Genomic DNA, 21,174 nt, shown 5'->3' on the forward strand with positions numbered 1-21,174 from the left:
TATTTTTTCCATCTTTTATATATATATATAATGTCATATTTTATATCTTATTAGTTTGTGTGCCCCTTAATTAATTATTGTAAATGTAATTCATTTGCTACTTTTGTCTTTTAACTTTTATACTAGGGTTATGAGTGTTTGACCTACTACCTTGAGTATGGTTTGCTTTCACCAGGAATTTTTTTCTTTTTATAATTTTCTTCTTTTAGATTACAACATTTCCACTTGAAAAATTTCCTTTAACATCTCTCTTTTTAAAATATTATTTATTACCTGGTGATTCACAGACCTGTACCCCTGTGGATAAAAATATATGTTTATAAAAAATAAAAAATTAAAAAATATATTATTTATTTATTATTTTGCCAGAGAGCAACAGTGAGAGAAGGAACACAAGCAGGGGGAATGCGAGAGGAAGAAGCAGGCTCCCTGTTGAGCAGGGAGCCCAATGCGGGGCTTGATCCCAGGACCCTAGAATCATGACCTGAGGTGAAGGCAGATGCTTAATTACTGAGCCTCCCAGGCACCACTCATTTAACATTTCTTTAATGGTGGTGTAGTGGTGATAAATTTTTTTTTTTTTTTTTTTTTTTTTTTAGTTTGGGAGACTCTTTACATCTCTATCAGTTCTGAAGAAGCATCATGTCTGAAGAGTATTCTAAGTTGTAGGATTCATTTCTTTCAGCAATTTGTTTATAACATGCCACTGTCAGATGGCCTGCAAATTTTCTGCTAAAAATCACCTTATAGTCTTATGGGAATTCCCTTGCAGGTAACTATTTCTTTTCCTCTTGCTGATTTTATTATTCTCTTCATTTAAAATTTTTGGCACTTAAATTGTTATGCATCTTGGAATGCCTGGGTGGTGCAGTCAGTTGAGTATCTAATCCTTGGTTTTGGCTCAGGATCATGGGATGGAGCCCTTGTCATACTCTGCACTCAATGCGGAGTCTGCTTCTCTCCCTCCCTATATCTCTCCCTCCCTGCTCAAGCACATGTGTGCTCTCTTTCTCTCTCAACAAACAAACAAATCTTAACATAAACAAACAAACAAAGTATTATGCATGTTGTGTAGATCTTGTAGGGTTTATCTTGTTTGGATTTTGTGCATCCGGACCTGCCCATCTGTTTCCTTCCCTCAGTCAGTGAAGTTTTCAGCTATTATTTCTTTAAATAGTAAGTTATATGCTACACTCTCTTTTCTCTCTGGACTAGTGTTATTACCTGTGGCATTATCCCAGAAATCTCTTAACCTGTTCTCATTTTTAAAATTCTTTCCTATTTTTTTTCCCCCCCTTCAGCTTGGTTGTTTTCCATTACCCTGTCTCTTTGCTCACTGGTTTGTGAGCACCAGCACTGGTTTGCAGCACTCTTTGCTGCACCTTCTAATGTGCTATTCATTCTTTTTAGTGTATTTTTCATTTCAATTGTATACTTTAATTCTTATTTTTTTTTCTATTTAAAGAAATCTTTTTGTTGAATTTTTCACTGAGTTCACCCATTCTCTAAAGTCTGGAGACCATCTTTTTTTTTTTTTTTTAAAGATTTTATTTATTTATTTGACAGAGATCACAAGCAGGCAGAGAGGCAGGCAGAGAGAGAGAGAGGAGGAAGCAGGCTCCCTGCTGAGCAGAGAGCCCGATGCAGGGCTCCATCCCAGGACTCTGAGATCATGACCTGAGCCGTAGGCAGCGGCTTAACCCACTGAGCCACCCCGGCGCCCCTGGAGACCATCTTTATGTTTCTTTTATCTCTATCAGATAGATTGCATTTAAAAAATATTTTTGGTTTGTTTTGTTCTCATATATAACTTAACTTTTGCATATGTATATGCATTAGGTCAGTAGTATCCAACAAATATAAGCCACATATGTCAGCCATATCTGTAATTTTAAACTTTCTGGTAGCCTTATTAAAAAAAGATAAAGGGTCAGCACCTCAGTACCTTAGTTGGTTAAGCAAACAACTCTTGATTTTAGCTCAGATCATGATCTCATGGTCATGAGATTGAGCTCCCAACCACGATCTACACTAAGCATAGAGCCTTCTTAAGATTCTCTCTCATGTGGCACCTGGGGGCTCAGTCACTAAGTGACTGCTTTCAGCTCAGGTCGTAATCCCAGGATCCTGGGATTGAGCCACACATCAAGCTCTCTGCTCAGCAGGAAGTCTGCTTCTCTCTCTCTCACTCCCCTTGCTTGTGTTCCCTCTTTTGCTGTCTCTTTCTCTGTCAAATAAATAAATAAAATCTTAAAAGAAAAAAGGATTCTCTCTCTTCTTCTTTTGTCCCTCCCCCCAGCATGTGCTCTCTCTCAAAAAAAAGTTAAAAAGATACAAAATGTGTTTTAAGAATCTATTGTGTTTAATCAAGTGTGTGAAAATATAATTTTAATCTTTATTTTTAAAAAATATTTTATTTATTTATTTGTCAGAGAGAGAGAGAGAGACCTAGCAGAAGCAGGGGGAGCAGCAGGTGGAGAGAGAGAAGGAGAAGCACCTTCCCTACTAAGCAAGGAGCCCAATGTGAGGCTCAATCCCAGGACCCTGGGATCATTACTTGAGCTGAAGTCAGACACTTCACCACTGAGCCACCCAGGTACTCCAACATATTCTTTAAAATACTTTACATATTCTTTACCATACCTGGCTTTTAAAACTCCTTATGGAATTTGTTATAGTTAAATACTATCATTTATATTTGTGCTGTTTTTTCTTTAAACATCACCTGTTACAACAAAATTTTTAAGGAGCAGTTTCAGATTAATAGTTAATTATTATTTTATCCATTCAGTTTATTTTTTTTTTCTTTTACAAGTTTATTTAAATTTCAATTAGGTAACGTACAATGTGGTATTAGTTTCAGGTGTAGAATTTAGTGACTCATCACTTCATACCACACCTACTGCTCATGACAAGTATCTTCCTTAATATCTGTCACCCATTTAACCATTCTGCCACCCACCTATTCTCCACCAGTATGTTCTCTATAGTTATGAGACTCTCTCTTGTTTTCCCTTCCTTTTTTTCCCCTCTCTGTGTTCATTTGTTTTGTTTTCTTTTTGTATTGCACATGAATTGAGATCATATGGTATTGTCTTTCTATGGATGACTTATTTCACTTAACATAATAATGATTAGCCTTATGAAAATATTATATAGTGGCCAGGGCCTGTCATTTCAAGGTGTGTCTTTGCTGTGTACTCGGTACATTCTGCTGTTGTGTCTTGGCTGCTCTCTCCTTCAGACCAGTTGTCTGTAGAGACTGTTCTTGCCTGCAGTGGGCAGTGTTTGGTCCCTGCTTGAATGTGGTGAGTTTTAACTAGGTGTGCTCTGGTCTGCCTGTGAAATAAGATCTGACACCACCTCTACCAGAATGGAAACCCTGAAGCACTTTCTCATTGGGAGATGCAGTGTGGGCAGGAGTTTGTGCTGGCCTTCTGGGGGAGAGGCCTACCATACTGGGGCTTTGGTAAGCTTGAGTGAGAACGGCAGTCCCACCATAGCAGAGAGGGGTGGGTTTTGATGGGCAGGTTAGGCAGGCAGTGTCTCTGCTGCACTACATCCTACTAGTGGTTCTGTGTTTATGCTGAGGGGAAGTAGAAGGAAATGGCATCAACCAACTCCCTTGTTTGTGGAATTGCATCTCTGTGAACACTGCCTCCAAGGGACACTCTTAAGACGTGTGAATAATCTCACCACTGTGGCTCCAGACATTTTTCAGATTACTGTTTCCAGGCTGTCTGCACCTGGTTTGTTTTCCAGCCTTCTCTCTAGGAGCAATGCAGTGGTCTCAGTTCTCTATCTCAGCCATGTCTGCAGACCTTTAAAACTCCAGGTTTTAAGCTCCAGTGGTTGCAAGAACTCATGAAATACAGCCCCTCTCCCTTTCCAAGTCAGTGGCTTGGGGGAAAATTTCTTTTCTGTTCTCCTGCATTTTTCTGCTGGAGAAATGACTTCCCCCACTCTAGTACCCACAGTCATTTTCTACTTTAAACTACTTCTCCACACTTTTTACCCTCTTTGATGGGGCCTCTCTTCTCCCTTTATTTCTGCATTTTATACTGTAAGGCTTGAGATAGATATCTGGGGTATTTGAGATGATTTGATGGATATCTAGTGGTGTTTTTGAGACAAAGTGAACCTAGGGTCCTCCTATTCTGCCACCATCTCCTCTCTTCTCCTGGAAATGGATGGGTTGATTTCTTTCTTTCTCCCTCTTTATTTTCTTTTTTTTCCCTTTCTCTCTCTCTTTTTCTCTCTTTCTTTCTTTCCTTCCTCCCTTCCATCTTTAAAAAAAAAAAAAAAAATTGGTCAGAGAGAGAGCAAGAGTGAGCCTATGCAGGGAAATCAGCAGGCAGGGAGGGAGAAGCAAGCCCTGTACTGAGCCAGGTGACTGATTTGGGACTCGATCCCAAGACTCTGGATCATGACCTGAGCCAAAGAAGATGCTCAACCAATCAATCCACTCAGGCATCCCCTGACAATGAATTTCTGTTTATTAATTTTGTATTCTGCAACTTTACTGAATTGACTTGTCCACTCTAGTTTTTTTTTTTTTTATAAGATTTTATTTATTTATTTGACACACTGAGAGAGCAGGAGAACACAAGCAGTGGGAGTGGCAGAGGGAAAGGGAGAAACAGGCCCCTCACAGAGAGAGCCTGACTTGGGGCTCAATCCCAGGAACTGGGATCATGATCTGAGCTAAAAGGCAGTTGCTTAACCAACTGAGCCACCTAGCTTTTCCCCCATTGTAGGTTTTTGATGGAATCCTTCAGTTTTTTTTATATAGAGTTTTAAGTTATCTGTAATTAGTGAAAATTTTTACTTTTTCCTTACTAAATTCAGATGTCTTTTATTTCTTTTTGTTGTCTGATTGCTGTATCTAGGACTTCCAGTATTTCATTCACTGAAAGTGGGGAAAGTGAACATCTTGTCTTGTTCCTCATCTTAAGGGGAAAAGCTCAGTTTTCCACCATTGAATATCGTGTTAGCTGTGGCTTTTTCACTTATGACCTTTATTGTTTTGAGGCATGTTCCCTCTAACCCTACTTTGTTGGGGGTTTTTATCAAGAATGGATGTTGTACTTTGTCAAGTGCTTTCTCTTGATCTATTCAAAGGATCATATGGTTCTTATCCTTATTCTTATTCTTATTAATGTGATGTATCATGTTAATTGATTTGTGAATATTAAACCACCCTTGCACCCAGGAATAAGTCTCATTTGATTGTGGTGAATGATTTTTTAAAACGTATTGTTGGGCTCACTTTTCTACTATTTTGTTGAGGATTTTTGTAACTATGTTCATAAGAGATATTGGCCTGTACGCTTTTTGGTTTTTGGTGTCTTTATTTGGTTTTGGTGTCTGGGTAATTCTGGCCTCATGGAATGTATGGGGAAGCTTTCTGTCCTCTTCTAATTTTTGGAATACTTTAAGAGGAATAAGTATGAATTCTTTAAGTGTTTAGTAGAGTATACCTTTGAAAGCCTCTGGTCCTGGAGTTTTGTTTGTTGGTAATTTCTTGCTGTTGTTGGGAATTTTTTGGTTACTAATTCAGTTTCATAATTTTTCTGTTTAAGTTCTTTATTTCTTCCTTCTTCAGTTTTTGGAGGTTATATGTTTCTAAGAATTTACCCATTTTTCAAGGTTCTCCAATTTGTTGGCATATAATTTTTCATGATATTCTCTATAATCCTTGTATTTCTGTGGTGTTTCTTGTTATTTCTCCTCTTTCATTTCTGATTTTGTTTCTTTGAGTCCTCTCCCTTTTTATTTTGTTTTAGTTTTGATGAATCTGGCTAGAGATTTATCATTTTGTTGATTTTTATTTTATTGATCTGTTCTATTGTTTTCTTCAAGTTTATTTCATTTATTTCTGCTGTAATCTTTGTCACTTTGTTTTATCTTCTGTTGGGGGCTTTTTCAGTCATTGTTTTTCAAGCTCCTTTAAGTTGTAAGGTTAGAGTATTTATTAGAGATTTTTCTTGCTTCTTGAAGTAGGCCTATATTCCTATAAACTTCCTGGTTATGCACAATTTTGTTGCATCCTAAAGATTTTCAACTATTGTGTTTTTATTTTTATATTTTTTAAAATTTTCTCTTTTATTTATAAGCTGACCCATTCATTGTTTGATAGCATGTTAGTTAAAGTCTGTGTATTTGTGCTCCCATTTTTTTCTTGTGGTTGATTTCTAGTTTCATATGTTGTGGTCAGAAAAGATGTATTGTATTATGATTTCAATCTTTTAAAATTTGTTTAGATTTCTTTTGTGACCTAACATGATGTATCCTGGGGAATGTCCCATGTGCAGTTGATAAGAATACATACTCTGCTGCTTTCAGATGGAACGTTGTGTTAAGTCCCTCTGGTTCAATGTGTTATTCAAAACTGCTGTTTCCTTGTTGATTTTATGGTTGGATGCTCTTAAGTGGCATGTTAAAATCTCCCACTATTATTAAATTACTGTTGGTTATTTCCTTTGTGTTTTTTATTAGCTGCTTTATGTACTTAGATACTCATATGTTGGGTGTATAAATATTTACAATTATTATATCTTGTTGGATTGTCCCATTTATGACTATATAGTGTCCTTCTTTGTCCTTTTTTTTTTTTTTACAGTCTTTGTTTTAAAGTTTATTTTGTTTGAGAGGTGCTTGCATAGCTCTGTCAGAATATGTGTCGGACTCTTGATATTGGTTCAGGGCATTGAGGTCAGGCCTTGCATTGGACTCCATGTGAGGATGAGGCCTGCTTAGGATTCTCTCTCTCTCCCTTTTTCTGTGCCCCTTCCCTCCTTTGTCAGTCTCTCTGGGAGGGGAAAAAAAAGGCCTGATATAAGTATCACTACAATAGCTCTTTTGTCACTTTCATTTGCATGATAAATTCTTTTCTATCTTTTTGTCATTATAGCTTAGCTACTTTTGCCTTCAGTCCAGTCATCTTTAAGAGCTATTTTTGCAGATTGTGGACAGGTCTCTGTATTGTTATGGGCCAGTCTGAGGCCACATTGGTGTTAGGTAGAGAGAGACTAGATTTGCCAGAGCTGCAGTAGCACCTCTGCAGAGTACTTTCCCCGTGCGGTCCTTGAGAAGCTTTAATTGGTGGGCTGGGCCTGCAGAAAGGCCCAATATCTGCCTCCATCCACTGGCTAGAGGTTATTTTCTCAGTTATTTACACTGATGCCAGTGTCATCAGGTTTTATCTATGGGACAGGGTGAGTTTAGGATCATTTTACTCTGCCATTCTCCCCAGAAGTTAAGGAAACTACTATTAAAAAGAAAACTACAGACCTAAAATGGAGACCCTTACATTAAGGGTCAACAAACCTAGTTTCCTTAGCAGTACTAGGAGGTAATCCACTGGTAGACTTTGTGTATTGACCTTAGGTTTCCTCCTCTAAGTTAAAGGTATCCTGAGGAAACCCAACATGGGTGAATGCATGCGTCAATCCTTTAACATTGACACTAAGATGCAATTCCTTGAAGAATTAAAAGCAACTAGAAGTTATAAAACTAGAAATGCAGCTTGAGATGCAATTCAAAATTTGCCTATTTCTTTTATTCTGAAATGTCTCCTGTTTAATAATTGGTTTTAGAAAATCAAAGTTGTTCTTGGAGAAATCTAAATATTTTCCCCATGCCTTTCACATAGAAATGTTAAAAGTACAGAATGGGGAAGATTGTGGCAGAGTAGGTAGATCTTGGGCTTGTCTCATCTCAGGAATACAACTAGATACCTATCGCATTATGCTAATTACCCTAAAATTGACCTGAAGACTGGCAGAACAAACTCCAGAAGTAAAGGAAGAGAAGAGACCACATGGAGATGGTGGAAGCAGTTTGGGAGAGAAACAGATTATGGCACTGTGTTGGGAGGTAGCTGTCATCTCAGAGAAGAGAGAGAGGCAGACTCACATGCAGGGGAGCACAGCAGGAAAAGGACTCCTCATAGCAATTGTTTTGGAAAGGAAGCAGAGCTGAATTTTGTAACTTCTGGAAGCCAGTGGGCCTTAAAGTCTGAACTTCTAAAGGTTAGTGGGTTTGACTGGGATAGAACCTGGAAGTCACTGTATTGTTGGAAAGAAAGCAGACAAACAATTCATGCATATGCAGTGGGGAAACATTGATCTGAACAATGCTTGGGGCACACATTGGAATGGTTATTTGGTCAACTTGGAGCATGTCCCAGAAAGGCAGCATTCACAGAGAGATTCCTCCAGGAATAAACGAATTTGCTGGTACCATTCCCTTTCCACATTTCTCAGCATAATCACAGGACTACTGGAGGAACCACTGCTATGACAATATGCACTACCTAACTTGCTAACATGAATCTGCCCTCCCCCAGTGATCTGGTGGAACTGTTTTTCCTGATCATGCTTGCCTTACTGCAGTACCTTCGGCCTCCTATCCAGAATGGACCAAACCCATGCTTACAACATATGTCCCAACCTAGGATGTTTGTGGAGCGTCTCTTCTAATGGCAGTGACAGGACTCTTTTCACAAATAGACCAGAGAACACCAAATTAAAATATGCCACATTCAGGCTACAGATGAAACATTGCCCACTGAAGGCAAGGAGAAGCTCTGTGGATACTGGCCTGAAGGATAAAGCAGCCAGGACAGAACAACAGAGCACACACAGTACACATTGAAGATAAGCTCAGCAATACTAGGCCTGGGGATCAGTGTACATACACTACCCAACAGAACACTAAGGGGGAATCTCTTCTTAACGTAGAGATAAAAAAGATAAAGAAGATAAGGAGATAAAAAAGATAAAAAAGCATTAGATATGGAAAATGCAATAAGTGAGGTTAGAAATTTGAGGCAATGAACGGTGAGTTGGAGAAAGTAGAAGAACAAATTAGTGACCAGAGGACAGAGTAATAGAAAGTAATCTGGCCGAACAAACGAGAGAAAAAGGAATTATACAAAAATTACAATAGACTAAGGTATTCAGTGACTCTATCAAATGTAATAACATTCACATTGCAGGGGTCCCAAAAGAGGAAGAGAGAGAACAGTGGACAGAAAATTTATTTGAACAGCTGAAAACGTCCTTAAGGAAATGAATATTCAAAACCATGAGACACAGCGAAGTCCCATCAAAATTGGACAAGAGCAGGCCAACACTAAGGCATATTGTGGTTAAGTTTACAAAATATAGTGGTAAGGAAAACATCCTGAAGGCAGGAAGACAAAAGAGGTTCTTAACTTACAAGGTAAGACTCATAAGGCTAGCTGGAGATTATCAACAGAAATGTTGCAAGCCAGAAGAAAGAGTCATGACGTATTTAAAGTGCTGAAAGGAAAAAAAATTGTAGCCAAGAATATTCAAGAGAAATGACAGTTTCCCAGACTAACAGAAACCAGAGGAGTTTGTGACAACTAAACCAGATTAGCAAGAAATATTAAGGGAGACTCCTTGAGTAAAATGGGATACCAAAAGTGAAGTATGAAGATAGGAGACACAAAACAGTAAAATTAAATATATCTGTAAAAAATAAGTCAAGGAATTCACAAAATAAAAAGATGTAAAACATGACACTATATACTTAAGTTAGGAGGAGAGGAGAAAAAAATGGGGTCAAATTTAAATGACATTCAACCTAATATAAACTGCTATATACACTAGAGGTCATATACAAGCTTAATGGTAACCATATATCAAAACCCAGTAATAAACATGCAAATAATTAAGAGAAAGGACCAAATCTATAAAGAAAATCAACAAAACATGAGAGAAAGATGAGGAAAGATCAGAGAGAATCCTCAGAATCAAACCAAAACAAATAATAAAATGACAAAAAGTAGGTATCTATGAATAATTACTTTGAATATAAATGGACTAAATATTCCAATCAAAAGACATACAGAGACAGATGGATTAAAAAAAAAACCCAAACCCATCTGTATCCTGCTTTCAAGAAATTCATTTTGGACCTAAAGACACCTGCAGGTTGAAAGTGAGGGGACAGAGAAACATCTATCTTGCAAATGGTTGTCAAAGAAACCTGAAGTAGCAGCATTTATATCAGAAAAGTAGACTTTAAAAAAAATTTTTATTTATTTAATTTGACAGAGAGAGAGTACAAGCAGGGTGAGTAGCAGGCCAAGGGAGAAGAAGCAGACTGCTGATAAGCAGGGAATCTGATGCACAGCCAGATCCCAGGACCCTGAGATCATGACCTGACCTGAAGGCAAAGGCTCAACATACTAAGCCACCATGTGCCCCCAAAGTAGGCTTTAAAACAAAGGCACTAACAAGAGACAAAGAAGAACACTGTATAATAATAAAGAGAATATTCCAACAAGAAGACATAACAATTGCAAATACTTATACACCCAATAGGGGAACACCCAAATACGTAAAACAGCTAATAATGAACATGAAGAAACAAATCAGTAATAATTCAGTAATAGTAGGGGACATTAATACTCTACTTACACCAATGCACAGATCATCTAAACAGAAAATCAACAAGGAAATGACGGCTTTGCATGACATAATGGACCAGATGTACTTACCAGATATATTCAGAGCATTCAATCCTAAAACAGCAGTATTCACTTTTTTTTTTTTTTTTTCAAATGGATGTGGGACATCTCCAGAATAGATCACATGTTAGGTAACAAAAACAGTCTCAACAAATTACGATTGAAATCATACCATGAATCTTTTCTGACCATATGAGGTGAAAATAAAAGTCAACCCAAAGGAGAAATATGGAAACACCACAAATACATGGAGGCTAAATAACAGGATACTAAGCAATAAGTGTGTTAACCAGGAAAAAAAAAGTACATGGAAACAAATAAAAATGAAAACACAGTAGTCCAAAACCTTTGGGATGCAGCAAAACTAGTCCTAAGAGGGAAGGTTATAGCAATACAGGTAAAGCTCGAGTAGCAAGAAAAGTCTCAAATAACATACATTTACAATTAAAAGAACTGAAAAAAGAACAATGAACAGAATCTAAGAGCAGCAGAAGGAACAATGTAATAAAGATTAGAGAAGAAATAAATGATATAGAAACTAAGAAAACAACAGAGTAGATAGTAAAACCAGGAGCTGGCTCTGAAAAAAAAAATCACTAAAATTGGCAAATCTCTAGCCAAGCCCATAAAGAAAAAAAGAGAAAGTACTCAAATAAGTAGATTCTCAAATGAGAGAAGAGAAATTACAACCAACATTAGAGAAACACAATTTTAAGAGAATTTTATAAAAAAGTATTTGTCAATAAATTAGACAACCTAGAAGAAATTGATAAATGTTTAGAAACATATAAACTACCAAAACAGAAACAAGAAGAACTAGAAACTTGAAGAGATGAATTAACCAGCAATGAAATTGAATCAATAATCAAAAACTATCCCAAATAAACAAAAGTCCAGGACCAGATAGCTTCATAGGTGAATTCTAACAAAGATTTAAAGAATAGTTAATATCTATCCCTTTTAAACTATTCTAAAAAAATAAGAAAGAATGGAAAACTTCCCTTGTTCTATGAGGTCAGTACTACCTGATTCCAATACCAGATAAAAACATCACACACACACACACACACACGCACACGCGTGCGCGCGCGCACACACACACACACACACACGAGAAATATGGGTCCATATCTCTGATGAGCACAGATCCAAAAATCCTCACTAAACCTATCAAACAGAACCTAACACTACATTACAAAATTATTCACTATGATCCAAAAATCCTCACTAAACCTATCAAACAGAACCTAACACTACATTACAAAATTATTCACTATGATCAAGTGGGATTTATTGCAGTCTTGCAAGTGGGTTTCAGTATTCACAAATTAATCAGGGTGATACATCATGTCAAAAAAATGAAAGGATAAGACATATGATTATTTTAATAGATGCAGAAAAAAACATTTGACAAAATACATCTTTTCTTGATAAACATCCTCAACAAAGTATGTTTAAAGGAAATATACCTGAACGTAATAAATGGCATATATGAAAAACCCACAGATAATATCATTCTCAATGCAGAAACACTGAGAGCTTTTCCTCTACAGTCAGGAACACAACAAAAATGTCCACTCTCACCATTACTATTTAACATAGTACTGGAAGACCAAAAAAACTCCTCCAAAAATTTGCTAGAACTGGTGAACAAATGCACTTAAGTCACAGGAAACAAAATCAACGTATGGAAATCTGTTGCATTTCTATACACCAACAATGAAGCAGCAGAAAAAGGAATTAAGAAAATAATCCCATTTATTGTTGCATTCAAAATTATAACATACCTAGTAACAAATCTAGTTTAGGAGATGAAAGATCTGTACTTTGAAAACCGTAAAACACTGATGAAGAAAATGGAAGAGAATGCAAAGAATTGAAAAGGCATTGCATGTTCATGGATTGGAAGAAGAAATATTGTTAAAATATCTATACTACCCAAAGTAATCTACATGCTTAATGAGATCTGTATCAAAACACCAACAGGATTTTTCAAAGGACAATTCCAGAATATGTTTGGAACTACAAAAGACTGCAAGTAGCTCAAGCAGCCTTAAGAAAGAAAAGCAAAGCTGGAGGCATCACAATTCTGAACTTCCAAGTGATATAACAAAGTTGTGGAGACCAATATAGCACCAGCACGCAAAAAAATATATAGATAAGGGAATGCAACAGAAAACTCAGAAATAAACCCACAACTATATGGTCAATTAATCTTTGAGAAAATAAGAAAGAATATGCAATGGAAAAGATAGTCCCTTCAACAAATGGTGCTGGGAAAGCTGGACAGCCACATACAGAAGGATGAAACTGGACTGCTTTATTACACCCCACACAAAAAGAATTGAAGATGGATTAAAGACTTAAATATAAGGCCTGAAACCATAAAAAATACTAGAAGAGAACACATGCAATAACTTCTTTGACATTGGCCATAGCAACTTCTTTCAAGATATGTCTTCTGATTCAAGGGACAAAAGCAAAAGCAAATTGTTGGGACTACATCAAAGTAAAAAGCTTCTGCATAGGGATATTCAGATGCATCAGGTGGTTAAACATCTGATTCTTGGTTTCAGCTTATGTCAGGATCTTAGGTCAAGAAATGGAGCCATGTATCATACTCCATACTCAACTAAGTGTCTGCTTAAGAGACTCTCCCTCTGCTCCTTCCCATCCTGTGCCTGTTCATGTACTCTCCTTTTAAAAAAACAAAAATAAACAAAAATCACCAAAAACAAACAAAAAAAATAAAACCAAAAAACTTCTGCACAGTGAAGAAAACAATCTCCCAAAGTAAAATACAACCTGCAGAATTGAGAAGATATTTGAAAATGATGATTGGGTAAAGAGTTGATATTCAAAATATATAAAGAACTTCTAAAATTGAATATCCAAAAGACAAACTAAGAACCAGACTCTTGACTATAAAAACACACTGATGGTTACCAGAAGGGAAGTGGGGGGATTATGTGATAGAGATTAAGTAGTGCATTTGTGATGAGCACAGGGTGATGTATGGAAGTGTTGAGTCACTGTATTGTACTGAAACTAATATAGCTTTGCATGTTAACTATATGGAATGTAAATAAAAACAAAAGTGGCTTAGTCAGTTTGGTGTCCAACTCTTGATTTCAGCTCAGGTCTTGCTCTCAGGTTGAGTTCAAGCTCCACATTGGGCTCCATGCTGGATGTGCAGCCTACTATAAATAATTTAAAAACTAACTAAATATATTTTAAAAACTAAAAAATAAAAATGCTGTTTTTAAACAAAGAAAGTAACATATGATATAGAAATGAAAAAAAAAATAGAAAGAATTCAATGAAGCGAAGAGCTGGGTCTTGAAAAGATAAACAAAACTGATAAACTCTTAAACAGACTCACCAAAAAAATAAGATGAAGGACCAAAATAAATCAAATCAGAAAAAAGGCAGCAGTAGCAATGGACACAACAGAAAAACAAAGGATCTTAAAATAATACTATGAAGGGGTGCCTTCATGAGCTAAACATCTGAATCTTGGTTTTGGCTCCAGTCATTTTCTCATGTGCTGTGGGATTGAGCCCTTGCCTCCTGCATCATGCAAATTGCACAGGATTCTGTGGTCAGTGTGGAGTCTGCTTGGGTGTTTCTTCTTATGCCCCTCTCTCCACTCATGTGTATTCTCTTTCTCTCTCTTTCAAATAAATACATCTTTGAACAAAAAAGAATGGTGTGAAAAACGATATGCCAACAAATTGGACAACCTAGAGGAAATGGATAAATTCCTAGAAACATAAGCTCTCAAAACTGAATCAGAAACAAAGAGCAGATCTGAACAGAGAGATTACTACTAATGAAATTGAATTACTAATTTAAAAAGTATCAAAAAATAAAAGTCTAGAATCAGATGGATTTAAAGATGAATTATATGAAACATTTAAAGAAAAGGTAGAGCCTATTATTTTTAAGGAATTTTAAAATAGAACAGGAATGAAAACTTGCAGATACATTCTATGAGGACAACATCATCGTGATACCAAAACCAGACAAAGACATCACATGCAAAAAAACTATAGGCCAATATCCCTGATGAAGATAGACATAAAAATCTTCAATGAGTGTTTTGCTTTCAAAAATACATTGAAATGTCATTCACCACGATAAGGTGGATTTATTCCTGGGATGCAAGTATGGCTCAATATGCACAAATCAATGAACATGTTACACATATCAGCAAAATGAAGGATAAAAATCTTACAATCATCTTGGGAGGAGTTAAGGCAGAGAGAGGAGTAGGGGACCTTGAGTTCCTCTGGTTCCTGGAATTGAGCCAGTTATCAATTCAGCTAGATATGTATCAAGTCATTCTACAAATAGAAAAGTGACCTTTTTTTTTTTTTTTAAGAAAAGAGATGTGGAAACGAATCTGCAATGATATATAGGAGGATACAGTGGTGGAGGGGAGGGAGCCAGCTTCAGGAGGCTAAGGCTACTGCAAAGTATTATAAACATAGGAGTACATAGTCAGAACTTTCAGAAGTCTGCTGTAGTGGGGGACATGCCTGGCATAAAGGTGATCAGGTGATGGAGTGGAGCAAAAGGTCATATGGCATAGTGTGATCTCAGGCTCCCCAATGTCTCAAGAAGAGTGGAAGAGCTGAGTAAGGCAGAGTTGCCAGGTATAGGAGGGGGGGAAGCCAGCTGAAACAGCAAGTCAGGGGCGCCTGGGTGGCTCAGTTAAGCATCTGCCATTGGCTTGGTCCTGATCTCAGGGTCTGGGATTGAGTTCCACATCAGGATCTCTGCTCAGTGGGGAGTCTGATTCTTTCTTTCACTCTTCCTCTGTTCTCTCTCTCTCTCTCTCTCAAACAAATAAATCTTGAAGAAAGAAAGAAAGAAAGAAAGAAAGAAAGAAAGAAAGAAAGAAAGAAGAAAACAGTGTCTCTAGGTGCTGGGTTTCTGCTAGATGTTACCATAAACTGTGAAGTGCTACAGGATCATGTGGTAACTTTCCCGTCAGGAGCCCAGCAAAAGGCAAAAGCACAGTCAGAAAACTCCCCACCCTTGCCCCTGGAAGGAGTAGCAAAGATCCATGCTTTGGAGTCTGTAAAATTTGGAGTTTTGAAACTCAGTCACATGCCTGACATAAAACACTTGGTCACAAGCTGGGTGAGTTCTGTTGGAAAGTAGGGGACACAATTGTGTCTTATGACTCTTCTGTGAGGGCTCACTCAAGAGTGGGGAGCTGGGAATTTTCAGTCCTGGGACAGGGAGAGGGGAGGCAGAGCCCTTTTCATCCCATCAGCGTTGCTGATAGACTTTAGGGAGGAAACCAGTGCCACCTACTAGAGTCCAGAAACCCACAACCAAGCCCTGCCTCCCCATTCCCCCTACAAGCCTTTCCCCTAGAGTGAGTTTAGCTGGCAATCCACGCCATAGGCACCTTCCCCAGGAGGCTAGTACATATCACTGCTCCCACCAAGTTTCCTGAGCAGAGAGAACTTCCACGCTTCAGCTCTAGGCGAGAAAGGGCATTTGTGTGTGTTTTTAATCTTTCAATTTTATATTTTCAGCTATTTTCTTTTTTCAGTTCTTTTTATTATTTTTAAATTGCGTATATATACACACACATATATAATTTTTTAAAAATTTCATTTTATTATATATATTATAAAATATTGTATATTTTATTGTAATATAGATATTAGATGTTACAATAAAATATACGTATATATATTTAAAATTTTAAATTTAAATAAATTTAATAAAATTGATAAAATAAAATTACTTTAAATATTTTAAAAACTTTTTGGCTTAGGTTCTCTTACATCGACCGCCTAAGAGTCGCGCTGTAAGAAGCAACAACCTCTCCTCTTCCTCTCCGCCATCTGCTAGGCAGACGCAAAGCAGCGACCATGCGTGAGTGTATTTCCATCCACGTCGGCCAGGCTGGTGTCCAGATCGGCAATGCCTGCTGGGAGCTCTATTGCCTGGAGCATGGCATTCAGCCCGATGGCCAGATGCCAAGTGACAAGACCATCGGGGGAGGAGACGACTCCTTCAACACCTTCTTCAGTGAGACGGGCGCTGGCAAGCATGTGCCCCGGGCCGTGTTTGTAGACCTGGAACCCACAGTCATTGATGAAGTTCGCACTGGCACCTACAGCCAGCTCTTCCACCCTGAGCAGCTCATCACAGGCAAGGAAGATGCTGCCAACAACTACGCCCGAGGGCACTACACCATTGGCAAAGAGATCATTGACCTTGTCTTGGACCGAATTCGGAAGCTGGCTGACCAGTGCACAGGTCTTCAGGGCTTCTTGGTTTTCCACAGCTTTGGAGGGGGAACTGGTTCCGGGTTCACCTCCCTGCTGATGGAATGTCTCTCTGTCGATTATGGCAAGAAGTCCAAGCTGGAGTTCTCCATCTACCCAGCCCCTCAGGTTTCCACAGCTGTAGTTGAGCCCTACAACTCCATCCTCACAACCCACACCACCCCGGAGCACTCTGATTGTGCCTTCATGGTAGACAACAAGGCCATCTATGACATCTGTCATAGAAACCTCGATATTGAACGCCCAACCTACACTAATCTAAATAGGTTGATAGGCCAGATTGTGTCCTCCATCACCGCCGCTTCCCTCAGATTTGATGGAGCCCTGAACGTTGATCTGACAGAATTCCAGACCAACCTGGTGCCCTATCCCCGTATCCACTTCCCTTTGGCCACCTATGCCCCTGTCATCTCTGCTGAGAAAGCCTACCATGAACAGCTTTCTGTAGCAGAGATCACCAACGTGTGCTTTGAGCCAGCCAACCAGATGGTGAAATGTGACCCTCGCCATGGTAAATACATGGCTTGCTGCCTGTTGTACCGTGGTGATGTGGTTCCCAAAGATGTCAATGCCGCCATTGCCACCATCAAGACCAAGCGTACCATCCAGTTTGTGGACTGGTGTCCCACTGGCTTCAAAGTGGGCATTAATTACCAGCCTCCCACTGTGGTGCCCAGTGGAGACCTGGCCAAAGTCCAGTGAGCTGTGTGCATGCTGAGCAACACCACAGCCATCGCTGAGGCCTGGGCTCGCCTGGACCACAAGTTTGACCTGATGTATGCCAAGCGTGCCTTTGTTCACTGGTATGTGGGGGAGGGCATGGAGGAAGGAGAGTTTTCTGAGGCCTGTGAGGACATGGCTGCCCTTGAGAAGGATTATGAGGAGGTTGGTGTAGATTCTGTTGAAGGAGAGGGTGAAGAAGAAGGAGAGGAATACTAAAGTTAAAAATGTCACAAAGGTGCTGCTTTTACAGGGAAGCTTATTCTGTTTTGAATATTGAAAAGTGCTCTGATCAGTTAATTTGTATGTAGCAGTGTATACTCTCATATACAATTACTGACCTATGCTTTAAAACACAACGCTTTGTTACAGACCCAAGCTGTCCATTTCTCTGATGGGTTTGAATAAAGTATTCCCTGTCTTAAATGGATTCAGTCTTGTATCTTCTTTTTTGGCTTATATCTATATATTACAATAAAATGAAAGTATATATTTCCCTTTCTTTCCTATTTTGAGATTTACTTTCTTTTTCTTTTTTTTTTTTGAGATCTACTTTCTTTTAATAAGCAGATCAAATCTAGGTTTTTGGATCTAGTTTTTTGTTTTCTTCTGATATTTTTCTTGTTTGATTTTTCATTTTATTGTTTTGTTTTGTTTTTCCAATTTGCTTCGCTTCTTTCTTGTGCTGTTGTTATTGTGGTCCTTTCTCTGTCTTCATTTCTTGACAGAAAAATCATTTTGATACATGCAAAACAAGCATTTGACAAAATTCCAAACATTTTGTTGATAAAAACACTCAAACTAGGAACAGAAGGAAACTAACTCAGTGTAATAAAGCCACATATGGAAACCCCATAGCTAACACAGTGGTTAAAGATTAAGATCAGAGTAAGATAAAGACAGCTGTTTTTGCTGTTTCTAGTCAACATACTACTAGGAGTTCTAACTAGAGCAAATAGGGAAAAAGAAGTAAAAGTATTTAAATCAGATAAAAGAAGCATATCTCTGTTGATCGATCTTATATGTATAAAAGTCCAAAGATTTCACACACTAAAAAAACCTGTTAGAACCGGATACAAAATCTACATATAAAAATTAATTATATATCTATATACTAATAAAGAATCTGAAGGAAATTAAGAAAATAATGATGTTTATGATATAATATAAAAGAATACTTAAAAAAAAGATATTTACTTATTTTAGAGAGAGAGTGTGAATTGGAGGAGGATTTTGAGAGAGAGGGAGAGAGATGAGCAAACTCCATGCTGAGTGCAGAGCTTGATGCAGGACTTGATCCCACAACCCCAAGATCATGATGTGAGCCAAAATGGAGTCTGATGCTTAAGCAATTAAGCCACCCAAGTTCCCCAGGGAATAAAATACTTATAAGTTAACTGAGGAGATAACACACTTGTACACTGAAACAACAAAACAGGGGCACATGAGGGGGCAGTTGGTTAAGGTTTCAGCTTATGTCATGGTTTCAGCTTATGTCATGATCCCAGGGTCATGAGATGGAGCCCTGAGTAAGACTTCTCAGCATGGAGTCTGCTTAGAGTTTCTCTCTCCTTCTCTCTTTACCCCTCCCTATGGATTTTAAAATTAGTGTTGTTAAGATGTCAATATTACCCAAAGTAATTGATGGAGTCAATGCAGTTTCTATTAAAATTCCAATGATTTTTTTTTTTTTTTTGGTAAAACTCTTAGGGACTCCAAGTAGTTAAAACTATCTTAAGAAAGAGGGATAAAGTTGGAAGATTTATACCTCCTAATTAAAAAACTTAGTACAAAGCTATAGTAGTCCTAATGATAGACATACAGTCCAATGGAATATAATAAGGGTCAGAAATAAAACTTGGGTCAACACAGGTCAAAAGATTGACACAAAAACCAATGGAACAGAATTGAAAGTCTAGACATAAACCTTCACATTCATAGCCAAATAATTTTGGCAAGGATGCCAGAAACATTCAATGGAGAAAGGACAGTCTTTTCAACAAATGATACTAAGAAAACTGAATATCCAAATGGAAGAAAATGAAAGCAAACCCCTTCTTAACACTATATACTAAAATTAATGAAAAAAGGTCAGTGACCTAAATTTCATAGCTAACATCTGAGACCAATAAAGTTTGTATGCAGTTATTCTTTAAAAATAAGCAAATAAAAAGAAATAAGTAAATGTAAATAATATTTCAAAAATACCCAAACAAAAGATGTAAGAGCTAAAACCACAAAATCTTAGATGAAAATGTAGGAAATCTACTCAAAAATGGCAATATCACAAGCTGATTCCAAAACAAGGAAAATAATTGAACAGATATTTCTGGTGTGTGTGTACAAATGGTTGATAAACAAATGAAGATTCTTATTACAACCATAAGGGAAAAGTAAATCAAAGCTACCACAAGATACCACCTATTATTTTAGTTATTGGTGGAATCACTACTCTGAAATTAAGACTTTAATGAAGACAATATGATACTGTCTCTTATTTAAAAAGCAGAAGATAGTTAAGTGTTGGCAAAAATGTAGAGAACATTTGAGCATCAATGGTGGAATTGTAAAATTGTGCAACCATTGTGGAAAACAGTATGGAAGTCCCTCAAAAAATAGTAAAAGTATGACAATATGATTTCGCAACTTCACTGCTGTGTATGTACCTAAAAGAATTGGAAACAGGAATTCAGATATTTACTTGAACACCAGTGTTCATAAGAGCATTAGTTAAAATAGCCAAAAACTGGGTCACTTATATTAAATCCCTTTGTCTTGTCCTGTTTATTTATTTTTAAAAGTAAGTGTACCTCCAATGTAGGGTTCAAACTCACAACCACAAGATCAAGAGTTGCATGCTCTACTGATTTAGTCAGTTAGGTGGCCCCTGAGGAGTTTCCCCATATTTTTAATAATCTTTAATAATTTTAAATAATTTTAAAAACATTTTTCAGTTTTGCATTTTACCTTTACGTTCATAATGTATTTTTAGCTAATTTTATTTAAAGTGTGAAATCTAGATAGAGGTTTATTTATTTTTATTAAATTTTTGGTTCTATAGGTAAACATTTGCTCCAGCGCTATTCATTGAACTGCTATTAATGATCTCTTCTATTAGTTTTGCATTTTCATCAGAAAAAATACTGGTAAGTTGTGTGGGTCTATTTCTGGTTCTTCATTATCTTCCATTGATTTTTGTGTCTGTCCCTTTGTAAGTACCATACTGTCTTGATAAAATCTTAATTAGGGAGCAGTGATTCCTCCCACTTTATTTTCTTTTCAAAATTATTTTGACTTTTGTAGAGCTTTCCATTTCCTTATCAGTTTTAAAGTAAGCTTTGCTCTGTCTATGTAAACCTTTTGGGGATTCTGAGAGGAATTGCATTAAATATAAATATAAGCCAGATTGGTCTTCCAATCAATATCTTTTCATTTATCCCATTTTCAATTACTTCTTTCAACAGCACTTGGTACTTTCAACATACAGATCCTTACGTGTTTTGTAAGATTTCTTTAAAGATAAGTACTGTATGTAGTTTTGTCCATAACAAATGGATACTGTTCTCTATTTCATTTCTGCATGTTTATTTTCCATATATTAAAAGGCATTTTGGCATTGGTTCCATATCTGGGGAC

General features: G+C 37.3%; 1 pseudogene; it reads left to right on the forward strand.

The window, feature by feature from the left end:
- Positions 1–16,305: 16,305 nt before the first annotated feature.
- On the forward strand, positions 16,306–17,968 carry LOC132008016 (tubulin alpha-1A chain-like; annotated as a pseudogene).
- The last annotated feature ends 3,206 nt before the right edge of the window (positions 17,969–21,174 follow it).

This window comes from Mustela nigripes, unplaced genomic scaffold (genome assembly GCF_022355385.1).
Source record: "Mustela nigripes isolate SB6536 unplaced genomic scaffold, MUSNIG.SB6536 HiC_scaffold_20, whole genome shotgun sequence".
Classification (NCBI taxonomy): Eukaryota; Metazoa; Chordata; class Mammalia; order Carnivora; family Mustelidae; genus Mustela; species Mustela nigripes.